The sequence below is a fragment of the Canis lupus genome, chromosome 25 (genome assembly GCF_048164855.1).
Source record: "Canis lupus baileyi chromosome 25, mCanLup2.hap1, whole genome shotgun sequence".
NCBI classification, from domain to species: domain Eukaryota; kingdom Metazoa; phylum Chordata; class Mammalia; order Carnivora; family Canidae; genus Canis; species Canis lupus.
In genome coordinates, this window is record NC_132862.1 from 34,855,423 (window position 1) to 34,874,493 (window position 19,071).

At 40.7% G+C, this 19,071-nt stretch overlaps 1 protein-coding gene and 1 long non-coding RNA gene across 5 annotated transcripts in view; one reads left to right on the forward strand and one right to left on the reverse strand.

Moving 5' to 3' along the window:
• The window catches only part of ETV6 (ETS variant transcription factor 6), a 239,074-nt gene that overhangs the window by 191,206 nt on the left and 28,797 nt on the right, over positions 1-19,071 (reverse strand). The window lies entirely within an intron of this gene.
• LOC140617486 (uncharacterized) lies at positions 1,043-16,513 on the forward strand. Its single transcript, XR_012017720.1, has 2 exons — positions 1,043-1,209; positions 1,760-16,513. It is a non-coding gene; the product is annotated as an uncharacterized lncRNA (long non-coding RNA).

The following is a 19,071-nucleotide window of genomic DNA, read 5'->3' on the forward strand; positions in this document are numbered from 1 at the left end:
GGAATGAAAAAAAAAATTCTTTCCCCCTTCACCAACACATTTTTTTTTGTCTTCAGCCTCTTTCACATGCCTGCGCTTCTTCTAGAATCTGAAACGGAGTACTTTTGTTTACTTTCATATGAGTTCCCTGAGGTTTGATTGTTGATGTCTGTACAAGTCAGTGATTAGCATTCTGACTTCAATTCCTTCTTCAGAGTCAGCCAAGGAGCCCAAGAAGTTGGCTACAACCACTCCCCCTGGGAACAATAGGCCCTTTCTACAGAATACAGGTTTGTCTTCCTTTCTAAACACCCAAGAGTTGGTCCTCTGGCGGTAAGATCTACCTGACTGTACAAAATGTTCACTGTGGAGCAGAGGGCTCCCCCAACAAGAGAAACCAACTTGTAGGTCCTACGTCCAGCAAAGTCAAGGCTTCACCCCTGATTCCATTTACAGAACTCAAAAGGTAAATTATATGCCCCATCAAATAGCAAATAGATACAGCCATGGAAGCAAGCATCCTGGAACGAGGCCTGGAAGAGCAGCTGCGCTGCCAGAAGCAAGCCTTACAGGGACTCTTCCTGCCTGTCAATTTAAGAATTCCTTAGTGTTTGGTTAATACTTAAGACTTCATTTCTTACCCACCCTGCTCTCAAGTCTGGTTGGCCCTATGTCTCTCTAACACTTGAAGTTGGGGTCATTAGGACATGGAGTGCCTCGCAGTGAAGCCTAGAAGGTAAGGAAGGTTCTCTACCACAGATGCTCGGAGCATGTTGACAATTTTACTGGGGCAAAATTTCAAAAGCTAAAGTGCACAACATCCGGGCCCTCTCCTCTTTTATTTTTCTTCAGGACTACTCCACAAGAGACGATCTGCACTTGTGCTTGCTTTCACAGTGAGAAGACACGGTGTCCAGTCCCTGCTCTGCCTGTTATTGAATACTTTGTGCATCAGTTTCTCTGCCTGTCTATGAGATGGTAAGAACACACCCTGCTTTTCTCACACGCTTATTATCAGGATGGAACGAGATAACAAAAGCAAATATTTTAAGAGCTGCTTCATAAATGCAAGGCATTGTTATTTTCATTCCTTTCACCAATGTGGTCATTGGGTCTGAGGACATCAAGAGCTCAGACAAAGGGATGTTGGCAGAAGGAAAATTCGGTTCTTTTCATCCCTGGCCCAAAGAAGTCCCCCAAAGGATCTGCAAAACCAAGGAAGCTGAGTGGGTGAGACTCCCACCACTACAGTATATCCCTCAAGACTATTCTGGAAAAGTCCACAGGTTCAAGGCTGTTGCTTTCATTTTCCCGTGTGCTTCCATGGTATTAAAAGCACTTCAACAGCAGCAGCTGGACTGGCTCCCAGCCTGCCTTCTTCTCTGGCGAGACAGCTTGGTGGGCTGACGAGAGTTAGGGTGGTCTTCACTGCCCTCCTTTCTTCCTCCTAGAATATTCTTCAGGGGGGAGAATGTTATGAGGGAACCCTATGGTTCTAAACCAATTTCCTTGAAAAGCTCCACTGGCATGGGATGGTTTGGAAGGTCAAATTATTTGGATTTGGGGAGGACTGCTTGTTTGGGAAGAGGTGATTTTCTTTTTAAACTTTCTTTTACCCTTTTGTTGATATTATCATGGTTTAGGTTAATTATGCTAGGGTCTGGGACTTCATGTCCTTAAGTCAGACTACAACAGACCAGACCAGACTAAATCAAGATTTTCTTTCTCTTTTCTTTTTCTTTCCTCCTTTTTTTTTTTTTTTTTTTTTTTTGCTATTCAGGCCAAGAAGAATTGAATAGTCCAAAGCACGGAGGCAGTTCACTGCAAAATTGCTCCATTATCCCAATGCAGATAATCTAATCCAAAGCTGCTCAAAAAATATCTGAAGACCAGGCAGAGAATATAAATAAAAGAATCAAATGCTTGAAACACACACACACACACACACACACACACACACACTCCACCACCACTACCAAAACCTCCAAATGACTGACATACCAGAAAAATTGGGTTTTTAGAGAGCCTTTGGTTGTTTTAGAAAACATGAACAAACTTCACCAGGCAGTAAGTCCCTGTGAACTGTTTCCCAGAGCTGGTGTGTCTGGGCACCAGCCCATGCTGCTTCCCGTTTCTTACATGACCCTCTATGTCTATCATTTCTAGCACTTTCTTCCCTAACATAACCACCACCAATATAACAACAGGAGAAAAGGCCCGTGAATTCACTCCCCTTCCCCTTCTCCTGCTCTCTGCCTCTCCTCCTTCCCTGTTTAACCCCCAAATTAGTGTCCCTTTGAGGCTGTCAACATCCACTGACTGGTCTTCATAACACCTGTCCCCCTTCCTCACTCTTTTTCTTTAAAGATTTTATTTATTTATTTATTTATGAGAAACACAGAAAAGAAGCAGACATAGGCAGAGGGAGAAGCAGGCTCCCTGTGGAGAGCCTGATGTGGGACTCGATCCCAGGACCCCAGGATCATGACCTGAGCCAAAGGCAGATGCTCAACCACTGAGTCACCCAGCTGCCCCTCCCTTCCCCATTCTTGAACGATGGTTCCTTCATTAAACCAGTATCTCTTGAGTACCTACTGTGTGTCAGCACAGTGCCTTATGCCAGAAATACAATAAAGAACTAAACATAGTCCCTGCTCTCACGGTGCCTACCTTGTGATAGCGAGACAGACAAAATAAAGAACAAACAGATAAAATATCCACAAGTTGTAGTAACTGCTAAGAAAGGAACAAACAAGAGTCAGATTAAAAACAACAGGAGGGGCACCTGAAAATGCTTTGGAGCGACCAAGTCAGCTTTTCTTTTTTTATTTTCAAAACCTTAGAAATATACACGTATCTTAGGTGTTGACTCTTATACTCACGGGGCAATTACCTAGCTCTTCCTACAGTTTCCTTTGAATCTCAAAATGAAAAGGAGCAACACAGTTGACATCATTCAGTCCAGATTTCTTCAGGAAGCTCTCCTGCTCAGCCCTCTGGACCTCCAGGAAGGACACTCATCTCCCAGTGGGCAGTTAGTTACAAGGCGTTCCACTAGCCTCTGAGAATCATCTGAAATATCTCCCACAACTTCACATGCATTTTCTTCTACTCAGGGCTCTTGGGAAATCAGGGAAAAAAACAACAACCAACAACTGATCCCTGTTTCAACTATACAGTGAAAACCTGGACAGTATGATCAAAGCCCCATGAGGGAACAGAGTGTGTTTTAAACTTTTTGGTGTCACTCACATTGGCTCGCCCATCAAAAGTCTTCTGATTTTTTTTATTTCAAGATAACAACGTTGGCCATTCTCATCCCCAAATTTCTCTAAACTTTTCTTTTTAAACCCGTGTTCTACACCTTCAATTATTTTTATCACACTTCTCTTCAACTTCTATATTTATACAAACTCTTATAAAGAATGACTAAAACAGGAAAAAATACTCTAATAAGGAACTGACTAATGCAAAGGTTAGAAAAAGGGTTATTTTCCTTGAAACTCGTATTATTTTTAGTATATTTCAACACTTTTACCCAATACATGTACCAAATAGTGTTTTCCCTTTCTGTCTCTGAAAGGTTGGGGCCCTCCTTACATTATCAGTCTTTTTTTTTTAAGATTTTATTTTTATTCATGATGAGAGAGAGAGAGAATTATCAGTTTTTAAGAACTACATTCATTTTTTTCTAATTTTCAGAGTAATTTCTGACATCTCACAACTTAGAATATAAACTGCATACAGGCAGAGGCTACTGTCTTTTCCTGGTGAGCTTCCTATCAGAGTTCATGAAGAACCAAGTTCTTTATGGATCACTTAGGTAGGCTCTGATGGCCATGCTGATGATGGTTTTTGAGGCCAACTCAGCCTTTGTTCCTCAAAGTATAACTTTTTACCCTATGAAAGTCCTGTTTGAGTTCTGCTGCTACCAAGAGGCCACAGGCAGAGCCCCTGACACACAGCAGGCACTCTCCTGTGTTACACTGACCTGAACTGCCTCAGTTTTGCTACTTAGCTCCCTCAAAAAAAAAAAAAAAAAATACACCACTCAGGAAGTCAGGGCATGCCTTTGGAAATTTCCTCTCACGAAAAAGCCAAGGATAGGTCTGGAAGAAAAATCTACTTCTGGCTATAAAAACTAAAGACACTGAAAACTCTTGAGTCCTCACAGGCAATGGATGGCATCAAAAAGAATGAAATTCTGACACATGCTAAAACACGGATGAACCACAAAATACAGGCGAAGTGAACCAGGCCAATCACACAAAGGCAAATACTGTAGGACTCCATTCATGTGAGATACCCAGAAGAGTCAAATTCATAGAGACAGAAAGGAGAATGGTGGTTGCCATAGACTAGTGGAGAGAAGGGTGAAGTGTGGCCTTTGCTTAATGAATAGGGTTTTAGCTGGGGAAGATGAAAAAGTTCTGGACACTGATGGTGGACACAGTTGTGCAACAGTGTGAGTATACTTAGTGACACTCAATTGTACATACATGCACATGGTTAGAAATGGTAAATTTTATGTTATTTTGCCATAATTTTTACGTGGAAAAAAAAAGACAGTGGCTGAGAAAAAAAAATTAAGGACAAACAGAACAAAAAACATAGGAACATGAAGGACAGTTGGACTTGATTTTGTTCACCAACTCTCAGATTCCTGGAATGAGAGGATCTCCCTCAAAAACTTAAAATGGAAGTTTCAGAATTAATGGTTTTAAGCCCTGCAGTCCACAGTGCATACTGAGAACCTCCAATGTCCCAGACCTCATGCTAGGTACTGGAAGGAGATTAAAGTTGATTATAAATAGACCAAGGAATCCTCAGGAAAATGAGACATATACTCAAATAACTATGCACTGGGCCGATCTGAATTGAGGTTTATAAAAAGAAATTCAAATGTAGTATAGGAGAAAGGGCAATAAGCTCAAGAAAGGTTTCCAACAAGAGTTCAGAGAAGGCAAGTTCATAAGCATTTAATGAAGGAAGTTGGACACATGACCTTGACCTACTTGCACCTTTGCATCCCTTCTAGCAAATGAAGTGGGGCCCTCAGTATGTTCTAAGGTCGTTCCAGCTGGAGAACCTGCCAATCTACATGTTACATAATATGGAGGACGGCCACACCACTTTTGGATGTTTGGCTGGATCTCACCCAATACATTTTTCCATTCTCTTGACCTCTATCTGTTGCTATTCGTGAAAAGGTTTAGTAATCAACAAATCCTCTCTGTATTTTATTTTTTCTATTTATATATTTTAAAGAATCTTGCAGGATAACCCTCCAGGTTTCCAGAAATATACCAGAAACACACACAACTAGATTATTTTACTCTAAAATTTCAGTTTCTAATGCTCAAATCAAACTTTGCACATGTCTCAACAAGATCTACCTACATAAATGGTTTCACAGAATGGAAAAATAGACCTATTCTGTCTTTTCCAGGTTGCTGGTGTTTTATGAGAATAACGAAATGCATAATGCTTAATTGAGAATGAATATTTTAAAAGAATTAAAATGAACAAGCTGTATTCTATCAACTTTGAGGACTTTGTAAGTTTCATTTTTTGGATGTGTATGCAGCAAAAGTGTTATTATTTTATTTTTATTTTTATTTATTTATGATAGTAGCACAGAGAGAGAGAGAGAGGCAGAGACATAGGCAGAAGGAGAAGCAGGCTCCATGCACCGGGAGCCCGATGTGGGATTCGATCCCGGGTCTCCAGGATCGCGCCCTGGGCCAAAGGCAGGTGCTAAACTGCTGCGCCACCTAGGGATCCCCAAAAGTGTTATTAATACACACAAATCCCACTAAATTCTAGTTTCCTTCAATTTGTCCCATATGTCTTGAGAAAAAAAATGAGAAAGTCTAGCTCAAGTAGAAAAGAAAGAACACTGTCCCTCCATTTTATTGATGCACTTTTTAAAGGAGCAATCTATTACAACAATCCCTTTGCAATACTGCACTGAATTAAGTACCTGACAAAGGAGAGGAATAATTCTGAATACAGGTCGCACTACATTCTAACGGAAAGATTTTCAGAGTAGGATGGTAGTGTTTTCTGGAATCTGCCTGCTTGAGTTTAAACTCCAGCACTTTCTGTCTACAAACCCTGGGAAGGTTACATAATCTCTTCAACTCTCAATTTCCCCACCCATTAAATACTTTAGTTATACTAGTACCTAGCTCAGAGCATAGTATAGAGAGCTGAATGAGCATGCAGTGACATAAATCTCTTCACACAGTGTCTGATGTGTAGTATTTAGGAAATGTCAGTTTTTGTTATTAACCTACTTGTATTCTTATTCTAATGCAACCACTGGCTGCTTGCAACCTTAGACATTTCACTTAGCCTTTGGAGGGAGGGGTGTTGTACTTTTCATCTCTATTTTATAACTGGAAGTTTGTACTCTTCATCTGCTTTGCCCATCCCCCTACCTCCCTCTCCTCTGGCAACCAGCAGTGTGTTCTCTCTCTATTTTTTAGTCTGTTTGTTTTGTTTGTGTATTCATTTGTTTTGTTTTTTTTAAGATTCCACATATAAGTGAAGCCATGTGGCATTTATCTCTGTCTGACTTAACTGCACTTAGTGTAATACCCTCTAGGTCCACCTATGTTGTCACAAATGACAAAATCTCATTCTTTTTTATGGCTGAGTAATATTCTGTTGCATATATACATGGATCAATGGACACTTAGGTTGCTTCCATATCTTGGCTATTGTAAATAATGCTGCAATGAACACAGGGGCACATGCATCTTTTTTACTTAGTAGGGTTTTTTTGTTTTGTTTTGTTTTGTTTTCTTTGGGTAAATACCCAAGCAATGGAATTACTAGATCACATGGTATTTCTATTCTTAATTTTTCATTTAGTTTTTTTGAAGTTTCTTGGTTCTCCCTACTTCTATCTTACCTTATAAGGATAACAGAGAAAAAACTGAAGTCACATCTATAAAGTTGAGCTACAGGAAAACATTTAAATCCCTCACTGGTTTTGAAGGAACAAGCTGCCATGTGTAAAGTGCCTAGGCTGGGAGGCACACATGATAAAGAACTGATGGCTACCTCTAGCCAAGAGCTAACAATTCTCTGTCCACAACTACTAAGTACTAATTTGCCAACAAAAGTAGATTCTTCCCCAGGCATCCCTCAGATGAGACCACAGCCCTAGCTAATACACATTAATTGCAGCCTTGTGAGACCCTAAGTGAACCACCCAAATGTTCAGATTCCTGACCCCTAGAAACTATAAGAATGTAAACATGTGTCATTTTAAACCACTAAGTTTGTGGTGATTTGCTACACAGCCATAGAAAGCCAATATTAATGTGGAGATCGGGAATGCAGGTAGATACACATGGTACAAAATATACACAACACACACACAGATTCCTAGGATTTAATATCATTGCTGATTGCTGTAGTGATTTAGCCTTACTAGAGCACTATGGCAGGAAAGGACTGTAAACCAAGGAGAGATATTTAGGGGCAAGTGGTAACAATCTTCTCCACAGTAATGGAGTATGAGGGAAAAAAATATAGCTTTCTGTGGCATTTCATCAAACAAGTAACAACCAAAGGTTTTGTTTTGTTTTCAATTTATTTTCAAATTAGGAAAGTCAGCCTTTCTGGAAATCAAATTGGGCAAGAGATTCTGTCAAGGTCCAAATCCTCTTGCCAAATTGCATTACCTTATGGGCATGATTGGAAACCTCCTGGGACTTAGTTATGGGAAAGTTTCACAAATCAGACGCCCAGATTGGACAGCTAACATGCAACTTAGTTCACGTTAAATAAACTGACCCAAACCAGGAGATCAGAAAAGCCTTTTGTTAATATGTGGGTTCTGAGTTCATTTTCTATTTAAGTGCTACAATTTTCCAGGTCCTCTCACAGACACTCAATGCCATTTAGCCACTTGTCCAGGGCTCCTGCAGCCACACCCTCTTCCACTTTATCAGTGTCTCCACTCAAATCTCTACCCTTAAGTTCTTCATCAGTCTAGGACTTTCTTCAACATTTTTCTTAGAATTCGGAAATTTTAAAAGTAAGGAGGATCCTTCAAGATCTTCTAATCCCATTCTCTAATTTTACCATAAAAACTTCAAGGTCCATGGAATTCAAATGACTGACTCTAGTTTCGAAGCAGGATCTTTTTACAACCTTTCAACTATTTCTTGAGAACAGAGGATACTATGTTTCCCACTAAATCTCCTCTTTCCCGCAGGTCTGCTCTGATGCCTGCCGCCTCTGTAAGCACCCCCTTTACCAGGGAAGCATTTCAGGGAAGTTATCAACTATGAATGGAAGAGATCTCAAGTAACCGTCGTGTATCTTAGAAGCCGGGGTGATATCCATCACCCACAAAGCCTCTGCCACTGCTCTCAATCCCCAAGGAATTTCAGCCAAGTCATGGCAACAAAATAAATTACTGTCCCCCCCTGCTTAAGTGATGAGCTATGGCACAATATAATCATACTATTCCATGAAGATTCACCAACTGCAGCTTGGAAAAAAAGACAGGAAGGAAAATTATTCATTTAAATTTAACAAATATTTACAGAGGTACTGCCTACAATTTTTCCACAATTTATTTATCTATTTAACAAATGCTGACTACCAATCATGTGTTACCCACATCACTACCAGGAATAAAAAGATGATGTAAGAAACAGTCTCTGCCCTCAGGGAGTTTACAGTCTAGTAAGGAAGTCAAATATTTAACAATGATTATAATAGTAATAATCAACCTTTATTGGGCATTTACTATGTGCCAGGCTGGTTTCAAGTGCTTTGGATGGAAGAACTCCTCTAGTTGTTGCTGCCACTCCATGAGGCAGGCTCTATTTTTTTTGTTATTGAAATATAGTTGATACACAACATTACATTAGTTTTGGGTGTGCAACAGAGTGATTCAACATCTCTATACCTTATGCTATGCTTGTCATTAAGTATAGCTACCATCTGTCCCCATACAGTGCTATGACAATACCACTGACTACATTCCCTTTCATCCAGATGACTTATCCGCTCCATAACTGGAAGCCTCGAAGTAGGCTCTATGTTTAATCCATATTTTTACTATCAACAAAAGTAAGGCACAGAAAGATTGGGTTACTTGCCCAAAGTTCCATTCACGGTTTCAAGAAATACTTGTTTACTGTGTTCTATTTTTTTGAAAAGATTTTATTTATTTATTTATTTATTTATTTATTTATTTATTTGAGATACCGAGAGAGAGAGGCAGAGACACAGGCAGAGGGAGAAGCAGGCTCCCTGCAGGGAGCCCGATGTGGGACTCGATCCCGAGTCTCCAGGATCCCACCCTGGACCGAAGGCGGCCCTAAACCGCTGAGCCACCCGGTCTGCCTGCTTACCGTGTTCTAGGCACGATACTGGGGATATGGCAGTGAACAAAAGGGACAGAACTCCCCACTCCGGTGGGGCTTACTTACTAGTGGAAGAGGAAATCATTTAAGAAAAAGATAACTAGAATCAATGTCAGAGAGTGACAAGTGCCCTACAAAAAAACAAAGCAGTGAAGGAGACATAAAGGGTTATTTAGAGCCAGTTGGGTAGTTGCTATTTTTAAAAAGTGGACTACGAAGGCCTCTTGGATAAGGTGCCACCTCCTCAGAGATCCGAGATATCTGTAAGCACCAGAGTGGGGATTTTTAGGCAGGTGGCCTGCTGCAGAGCCCATGGCCCAACCACTTTGTTCACCACCTCTCTGCCGTTAATACAGTGCAAAAGGAGCGGGATGAGTGAAGCCTTGCCTTTCCTACAGGGATCCCAAGAGTCTGACTCTTAACCAACTGAGTCACCCAAGTGCCCCTCCTACCACAGTAATTCTTTTAAGAGTCCTCTGAACCCAAGCTCAATTTGATAACAACATGAAAAGGAAAGATGACGGACTTTCAGTTCATGACTGATCAGTTTGACATATGCATTTCAAGTATGAAAATGCCAGAAAATTTAGCGTTTCAATTAGGCCTATCTTCGGTATCTTTTGACAGATTTCAGCGAGATTTGGTACACAGGAGTTACAGATGACATATGCTAAGGGACATAACCATCTTTGCATGACCATTTCCCCATTTATTTTTTTAACTACATGGCGGGCTAAGGGAAGAGAGGTATAGTGACGTGCAGACACATAATGAATATAGAGCTGAATTTGCTCCTAGCTCCTTGAGGAGAGGGAAAATAGTATTTCCATGGAGAAGGAAAGAACATGTCATTCCATGCACCAGCAGGGATATGTCTTCTAAAGGGAGAGACGGGACAAACACACATAAAAGGACATGTGGATAAATGATTACAATTCTGCAGAGCTAAATATGTGAAAGCAGAGAGAAGGCTGCAGCAAACGGAGACAGTGACCAGGTGGAAAAGAGTTTTCACTGGAAATGTTTCTAGAGAAGATTTTTAAAGCACTATTTTAAAAATGAGGAGGAGAACAACATTTAAGCAGAGGTGCTCACTTTGCATATGATCATCCTCCTATATAACCTAACCTCTGCACTGAATGGAATGATATTAAAAATCTATTAAACCTCACAGCAGATAGCCCATTTGGTTTCATTACAGCCAGCTGACTGACAAAGCTTACAGGATGAACTGAATCCTTTTTATAAAAGCAACACACAAGTCCAACATTCAAATAATTCCATAGAAAGCCACTGTAGAATATTTTATTTCATTTTTTTAAAGATTTGTTTATTTATCCATGAGACACACAGACTGAGAGAGAGAGGCAGGGACACAGGCAGAGGGAGAAGCAGGCTCCTCACAGGGAGCTCAATGCGGGACTCAATACAGGACCCCAAGATCACGACCTGAGCCAAAGGCAGGAGCCCAACCACGGAGCCACCCAGGCATCCCTAGAATATTTTAAACACATTATAGATCACGCAACCTTCAGAAGAATCCAGTGTGGGAGCTAACAATCGGTGGCCCATTGCTCAGCTGAGAAAATGAAGCCTCAGAGGTTAAATAACGTGCCAAAAGTCACACAGCAAAAAAGTAACAGAGGCTGTGCTCAAACACAGCCAGATCTACCCAACTATAAAGGCTGCATTCTTAACCACTGCACTAGGTAGGTAAAAGAATACAAAGAAATTAGATCTCCAATAAGATGAACCTAAAATAAAGACTTCCCAAAAGTCATCCAAAATATAACACTGTATTATCCTGTGGCATAAGAAAATGTGTTTCTCTACTACCATCCACTCCAATAAAAATGCTATTTGATAGAGATCCATCTGATCTTCCCAAGTGCATGTGCTGATGTGTGCAGTGGCTATATAATCTCTCCTTAGAAGGACAATTGGTCAGAGGACTAGTTGTCTTCTCTGAGGAGAGAGATGCCTGCTGTCCACCAGCCCTCTCTGGTCCTCTTCCCTGAAATCATCACCCTTCCTGCTAGCCATGGAGTCTCTAAGAACAGATGGTCAGGGAGGGGTGCCAATGAAGCCATCACCCCTGTGGCTTCCCCAGAGCTTCATCACTAGAAAGCAAACATGTGAAAGCAGCTAGGGGCACAGATATGACAGAGGAAGAGTACTGGGGCTGAAAGCCACCTGAAGGAGAAGGCAAGCTTTCCCTCAGCATGGACTTTTGCCACCCCAAGAATGGAGCTTGGTCTAGTCCTTGGAGAGAAAAGCAGTATTCCATGGCCGAAGACTGTTCTTTAATCCTAACTTCGGTGAACTCCATTGTCCAAGCAACAGGCTCACGAGGACCAGAGGTAATTAGGATTTTCCCCCTACTCTAGGTGTATGGTCAGGTGGATGTGCCAAACGGCTGTGCCGCAAGGGGAATGGTGAGTGACATCACTAAGTACCAGAGACCCAGATGCCTAGTAGTGGGACTAAGTTAAAATGATTTTGGTCTTTCTACAATCCTCAAAAATGAAGAGACTCACAAAAACACAAGCACATCTGACTTCTCATCTGCTTACACACATGTTCCAGTCAAAACCAACCGCTTCCCAGGCACCTGAGTGTGCCATGTGTTCCCATGCTTCTAAGTTCCCTGAAAGAGTCCATTCTAACTACCTTCCTCATCTATCTTGTGAACTCTTACTGGTGCTCTGATGATCAGATCCAATATATTCTCCCCTCCAACCGAAGAAGGTCTTCTTTCCCAGGGAAAGGTAAGCACCCTTTCTCTATGACCTATATATATCACAATGCATTAGAATTCGCCCCACTAGGTGGGAAGTTATTTAAGGCCAAAAACTTTGCCTTCTTAAGATGCTGTCTGTCTGGTTTGTGATAGGTGCTCAATAACATAACACACACACAAAAACTAACCCAGTTAGACACTTGGAAGCACAAAGATGATTGATCTCATAAGAACATGGCTTTACCTTCAAAGTTTAAAGGCAGATAAAATCAACAAGCACCAACTGTATAGAACCCATGTATAAAGAAAGCATCTTTTCCCAAGCACTGAGTGGGACTGGGATGACAGTGGAAGAAGCAAAGGGAAACTAAGATGGTGTCTTGTCTCATACGAAGTTTATGTGCTACTTTTTCACATCAACTGAAATAAAAAGCACTGAGGAGTTATCTTCATGATGCTTCTCACAAATGTTCCTCCGGTTTGTAATCCTACTGCTAGTTTCCAAAAAGTGAAGTCACATACACAGAGTCATCTCTCACATATGGACAACTGATTATGTGTACAAGAATATTTAGAGCAGATATGTTCACAGGCGCCAAAATCCTAGCACCAACCTGACTGCCCATCAATGGGAGAGTGAATGAATAAACTGAGTAGAATCCCACCGGAACATTATAGAGCAGACGAGGCAAATGAACGACTGTGACATGTAGCAATCAATATAGAGGACAGCATTGGCAATATTAAGTAAAAAAGATTACACACCGTCTGATGCCCTTTTCATGTGTGTACATTTTATGCTTTAATGTAGTCCATTTTAGGACCACATACGGGTTGAAAGCAGGCATACAGAAAGGACAGTAAGGAAGGAAAGGTACACACAGGGTTCAGATGATGGTTACCCTGGGTAGGATCAAGTGTGAGGAAGGAGGATCAGATGTGAGGAGGACCATCACCTGGTCAGATGTAGAGTATTTTCAAGGTCCCAGCTTTGGTTTCAGGGAATGGGGTTGGGTTGCTCACTAGACTACTTTAAATAGGTAAAAATATGAAGATAATACGTCATGAGGGAAGGATTATGACTAATCTAGCTCTTTGCATATAAAGACCAATACCAAAACAAAAGAATAAAATTACAGGAATATTAGAAGATGGTGCCTGATTGTGTACAAAATGAACAGGTGTCCCTGCAAGGGAGTGAGGGGGGCACAGAGAGGACAGCTCCTGCCACATTCTGCCGCTAATTGATTTCCACCAGCCAGCCTGTGTCTAGATCACCAATTGAAAAGAGGCAAGATATATGCATCCACACGTCCCAGTGTCAATCCATGGAGCCCTCTTTTTCCTTTTGGCATCTGCTGGAGGAACTCAAACTCCAAAGAACACCAGATACCCTTCATTTACCTCAGCACCACAGAGCACTAGTGGACCAGCATTAATTTCATCTTTGAATATTCTGACCCTTTTCAAAGTGCATCATAAATTCATGCATGTGACACTGAGTACATGGAGCTTCTGGCAAGAGCATCGCTATATTTGCACATGAAAATCAATCAGTTCTATCTTCTTCCACAAGTTATACTAAGCAGACAAAGCTCTCTCTGGATGGTTTGGACTGCATGCCCTGGAGAAAGTGTGCAGCAGATGTCTGAGAAATAGACAAAGGGGAGGGAGGGAAGAGTCTCCCAGTGGGAGACAAATGATTCTAGAGACAACGTGCCCCTGGGGGGAAACATGGTCAGCCAGGACACTGAAACACATCCAATGTCTGCAAAAAAATATGGCAAAGGACTCCCAAATCTCCAAATACCTTCAAACCAAGCCCCTAACCTGAAATTTCAGTTGATGGCAGTTTATTTTTTGTCTTATAAGAAGCAAGGTAGTGAAACGTTGGAACCTGAAAGGCAAATTTTCTTTGCTTACCTAAACCCGCCCGTTAGCACAACTGTGGACGTTTTTATGCCAGGATGACTGCAAACAATCAGGTTTTCTTCCTGGAGAAGACTGGGGAAGACTGGAGAAGAGCTAGCCATGGTTTAAAATAAAATAAAGTTAAAAGTATTTGTGTCTTCAAATATTCCAAACCTGCCTAATAAGCAGAGTGAATGTTTGGGCCTTACCATTCTCCACCACAGCGGGGTCTCTAAATTTTGGGGCGGGGGTGCCTTCCTCTACTTATTTTGGCTTTTGCAGGGATCCTTTAAGAACAGAAAACTGTATTATAGTTCTCTGTCCTGCTCCAGACACAGGCGTTCACTCTACTTCCATACTTTAGAATGTTCTTCCACAACTCCAGCAAACACCCCACATTTTCCTGCCTGGCTGAGTCCTGGGCCTCCTTCCCAGTAAATAATCTTGGTGAGATCTTGCCAAAACATTTCTTAATCACATATTTTCTTTGTCTAAAAAGAGTTATAAATGTAGTAAGTAACCTTTGTTCCCAGGCCTTCCCACATTTTCAGGAGCCCCATGTCATTTAATGTTAAGCTTGGTTTGCTTCTTTGAGCTACCACCACTTACGCTTTATTTTAGAGCCTGTATTTAAATCCTAGATTAATCAGCATGGAGTAGAAAATTGTGGTTACTCCCTTCGACCTTGCTGTCTAAATATACACAGTCTTGACCAGGTGATCACAAAGGATTCTTCTAATTAGCCCCTAGGGACGCAGAGGCAGGCCTAGAGGGGCAGCTGGTCCTGCATTTATTCTAGAAGGGCCTCTGCGTGCCACCACTCTCCTCCTAAAGTTCCAAGTTGCCCTGAAATGTGCTTCTGCATTCTTTGGCCCCAGGTCCAGAGGGGAGTTGAGGGGGGTGACGCCACTTCGTTTTACCTTTTGCTGTCTAGGCAGGCAGGTTCCACACAGCACACAAGCCTTGTGGGAAAGACCAGTGGGGGCTGTGAGCTCATACCGCCTGGTGGCTGAGATTCTGTAGTTATCGATTGATCTCTCCAGGCCAAGGGAGAAAGGGCTGATGGAAAGCCAAACAAGTCATTGGACAGCCATAAGACTGAAGCAGAAATGATTAGAAAGTCCAAACTTGAACCGTAGTGGTTGCCCAGCAACCCAGCTGACGATCCATCCTCCCGGGTGTCAGGTGATCACGTTATTTTCTTGGTCAGATCATTTATTGGCTCTCCAACTGCTTTCATCATCAAGTTCAAAGGCCTTTAACCCACACTGAAGGGCTTTTAAAAATGTCCCTGAAACCTTACTGTCACTCTTTCACCATATACCAGCTGCTTCTGTGACAGGGGCTGCTTCCTTTGCCCAAAAGGTCCCGCCTTGATGCAACTTTCCCTAGCCTACCTGGTATGGATGAGACTGTGGTCTGGGGAGTCTGGCAGCCCAGAACCTAACGAAGGCACTACCACTTCCTTGTCATGTGAGCCTGAGCACCTATGTCACATGGTGGCCATGAATACCTGTAAATACTTGAAAAGTGCCCAGTCCATGATACATACTCCATACCTGCTGGCTGCTGTCATTATCAGTATTCAAGCTTGCAATGAACTTTCTCCCTCTTTTAAATCCTTCATATACATCTGCATTTGGCATTGATTACATACTGCTTTCAGATACTATTTTTCTTCTATGTATGTTTTATCTCAATTAGGCCATAAGTTCCTTAAAGGTAAAGACTACAGTCCACGTGCTTTTCTTCCTCTGTGATGCTTGGAGGTATCTTAAATGCAGGAACACAGAAAATGCTTGAAGACTTTCTTGTAAAAAGGAAATATGTGAATCAACATATTTCTCCACTGTAGACTTGGTGAAATGTCTACCAATGTTTAGTCTGACTGTGGCTGGCTATGTTTGAAGAAAGACTGACAAACTCTTTGTATGTATATGGAAAGACTGTTTCTTTCAAAATCTTCTTTTAACGGTTGAGAAGGAAAATGCTGGAATCATCCACTTTCGTTCAATCATCTGAACATAATGCCTCATTTTATCTTTGTTACAGAAAAGATTAAGACAAGAATGTACTCTGATTTGCTAGTACATTTTTTTAAAGATTTTATTTATTTATTTGAGAGAGAGAGAACATGAGCTGAGCGAGAGGCAGATGGAGAGGAAGAGGCAGACTGCCCGCTGAACAGTGAGCCCTATGTGGGGCTCGATCCCAGGACCCTGGGATTATGACCTGAGCCGAAGGCAGACATTTAATCGACTGAGCCAAGTAGGCACCCTTGCTATTACATTTAAATCAAATTTAACAGATGCCATCTTCCCTATGCATTCTTTCCCTCCTCCCTATTTCATTCTACATATTCATATGTACATGAAAATACATGTGTGTATATTGTTGGTTTCTATACATTGATTTTCCACTTCTTGGTTTTAACCCAAAGAAGAAGGAGAAGTATTAAAAAGTCACAAGGGGAAAAAAAAAAAAAAAAGAAGTTGTCACTTTTATTTTACCCAGAAAGAATCAGGAAGTGTCCAAAATCTCAAGAGGGAACCTACCCTGAGAAATTAGAGCTCTATTATTACAAAGAAATAAGGGTCTGTGCCCTGAGGGGTTTATATATTTCAAGGGGTCTTTAAGCAGCCTGAATTTTCAGTTTCATTTTTTTTTCTGGAATGTTCAGAAGTAATTAAGCATAACTGATAAACAAATCAACCAAAAATGATCACAAAGTTCACTATCCGTGTATTATGGATGGTTCTCTCTATTCACTCTGCCAAATCAGTTAGACACACCAAAAAGTTATACATTACAAATGATTGCAACTCAAGTCAGCATTAACAATGGTTGAGTCTGACTGGAGAGATGGCAACACCTGGCAGGCTCACCAAAAATCACAAATCTCCTTCCCCCACCCCCTCAGGAAGCTGCTCCCAGGTCCTTCTCTTCATCCAGTCTCTCAACTCTCCTGCCACCTTTTCATGGGGTCCCTGACTGCCCTGCCTGGAAGAGCCCCACCATGGGCCTGGGTTATTCTTTCATACTGTCCATTATGTTTGCTTCAGAGTACTCAACACAATTAGCTTGTTTTTATCTTATTTTTATCAGTCTCCTCACACTAGAATTTTGGCCCTTGGGTATTAAAACCTTAAAGACCTTAATTTTAGAGGCTGGCCTCAGGCCTATAACACTAGATATCCTATTTGAATGCTACATATTAATTAAATGACATGAAGGAATTACTGTTAGCCTTTCTGATGTAATGACATTTTCTTTCTTTCTTTTTTTTGAAGTCTGTTAAAGACACATACTTAAGTACTTATACATGAAATTATGTGAGGGATTTATACTTCAAAATACCAGGGTGGAAATGGGGTGAGGAGTGCAGGAAGATATAGATAGAGCAAGATTAGTCATGTATTAAGAATTGTTGAAATTAAGTGGGGAGTCCATGGCGTTCATTACACTGCTCTCTACTTTGGAATATGTGTGCAAATTTCTCTAATAAAATCTTAAACCTATATAGAAAATGGGACAGGTAACAGTTCATATACATAATTGAATATTTATTTGATCTTGGGGTAGAGAAAGCTTTCTAAGTAAAATATCAAAGGGGAAAAAAACATCAAGAATTATTTTCAAAGCTAAATAAAATGAGATGTTCATTTAGTTTATCAAATCAGTGATGCTGCAAAGCAGGCCACAGATGAGAATCCATCTAACACACTGGTTTACCTACCATAAAGAAAAAAAAAGTTTTATCATTTGTAATTGTTTTGTACTTATTAAAAGAACTTTTAGATGTCTGCATGATGCTTACACTCATCTCGTGCAAATATTAAGAGGAAATAAGTACAATGATTTGCTCATGGCGCTCCTAAACCTTCGTACCTGCAGGCCCAATTCCCTTGAGTCACTCTGACTCAAAGTGTGTGACAAATGACCACCTTTATCTTCCACTCATGTATCAGTATGCATCTGTGGAATTCATTATCAATTAATTGTATAACACAGTGTTTAGGAAGGTCAGGCTTTTCATCTTTACACTGTTCACAGAGTATTAAAGAAAAACCTCTTCTATAAGAAGAGCTCAGCAAGAAGTTTGGGAGGAACTCTACAAAGTACATACCACTAAATGGAATCCCACAAGAACAGCGGTAACACGATAAAAAAAGGAACAATAATTCTTTAGAGCATTTTTCTTTGCGCGGTCTGCTTCTGAATTTACAGCCTGATAACATTTCTAGGAAAACCAACTTTAAACTCAGGCTCACAGTTTGCCTTCAGTTTCTTCAGACATGAGAGTTACAGAAACTAACAGACTTAAAAAGTAGTCTTAAAAGAAAGCTGATATCCTTCCCCCTTCCTCTTTCCAGTCCTACTTTTCTGAACCTATATATAAATTAGCAAGTAATAGAGTCTAGTGGTTTATATATACCATGGCTAAAAATGGAGCAATAAATGAATAAATAAATTTCTCAGGAAGGAATGAGTAGATTCATTTCTTAGAGTTCTTTTTATTTTTATTTTTACCTTAGTTGCATTGTAATTTAAATATTTTATCTATACTGGAGGCATGAGTATGAAAAGTATGGCTAACTCCAGTGTTATCTGTGAAATGTGATATTAAAACAGTCTTGTGGAAATTCAAACATATTTCATGAGTTTTTGTCTACAAGGGATTACTGAATCCAATCAAGGTATAATTTTAAAATTAAACCTTGACAATCAAGGTGTAAACAAAATATACCATATAGATTTACTCATTGAATGATGGTCTGAAGCCTTTAGCTAGTGGTGAGAATGAGCATTATATCCTAGTCAGGATCTTTCATTCCTAACTTCAGTCTTACCTCGTGATTTTCTACATCACAGGACTTTGTGGTTTATGATATGCGAAAGCAAAAAAAAAAAAAAATACATGAAGCCCCTCAGAAAGGGGCATTAAATCTCCCAAAAAGTATTAATAGCTAACGTGAGCTATGTAAATGACTGTCTAAGGCCACGGAACCCAAATTTTTAGCAAATTATATCAAAAAGAAAAGGTGG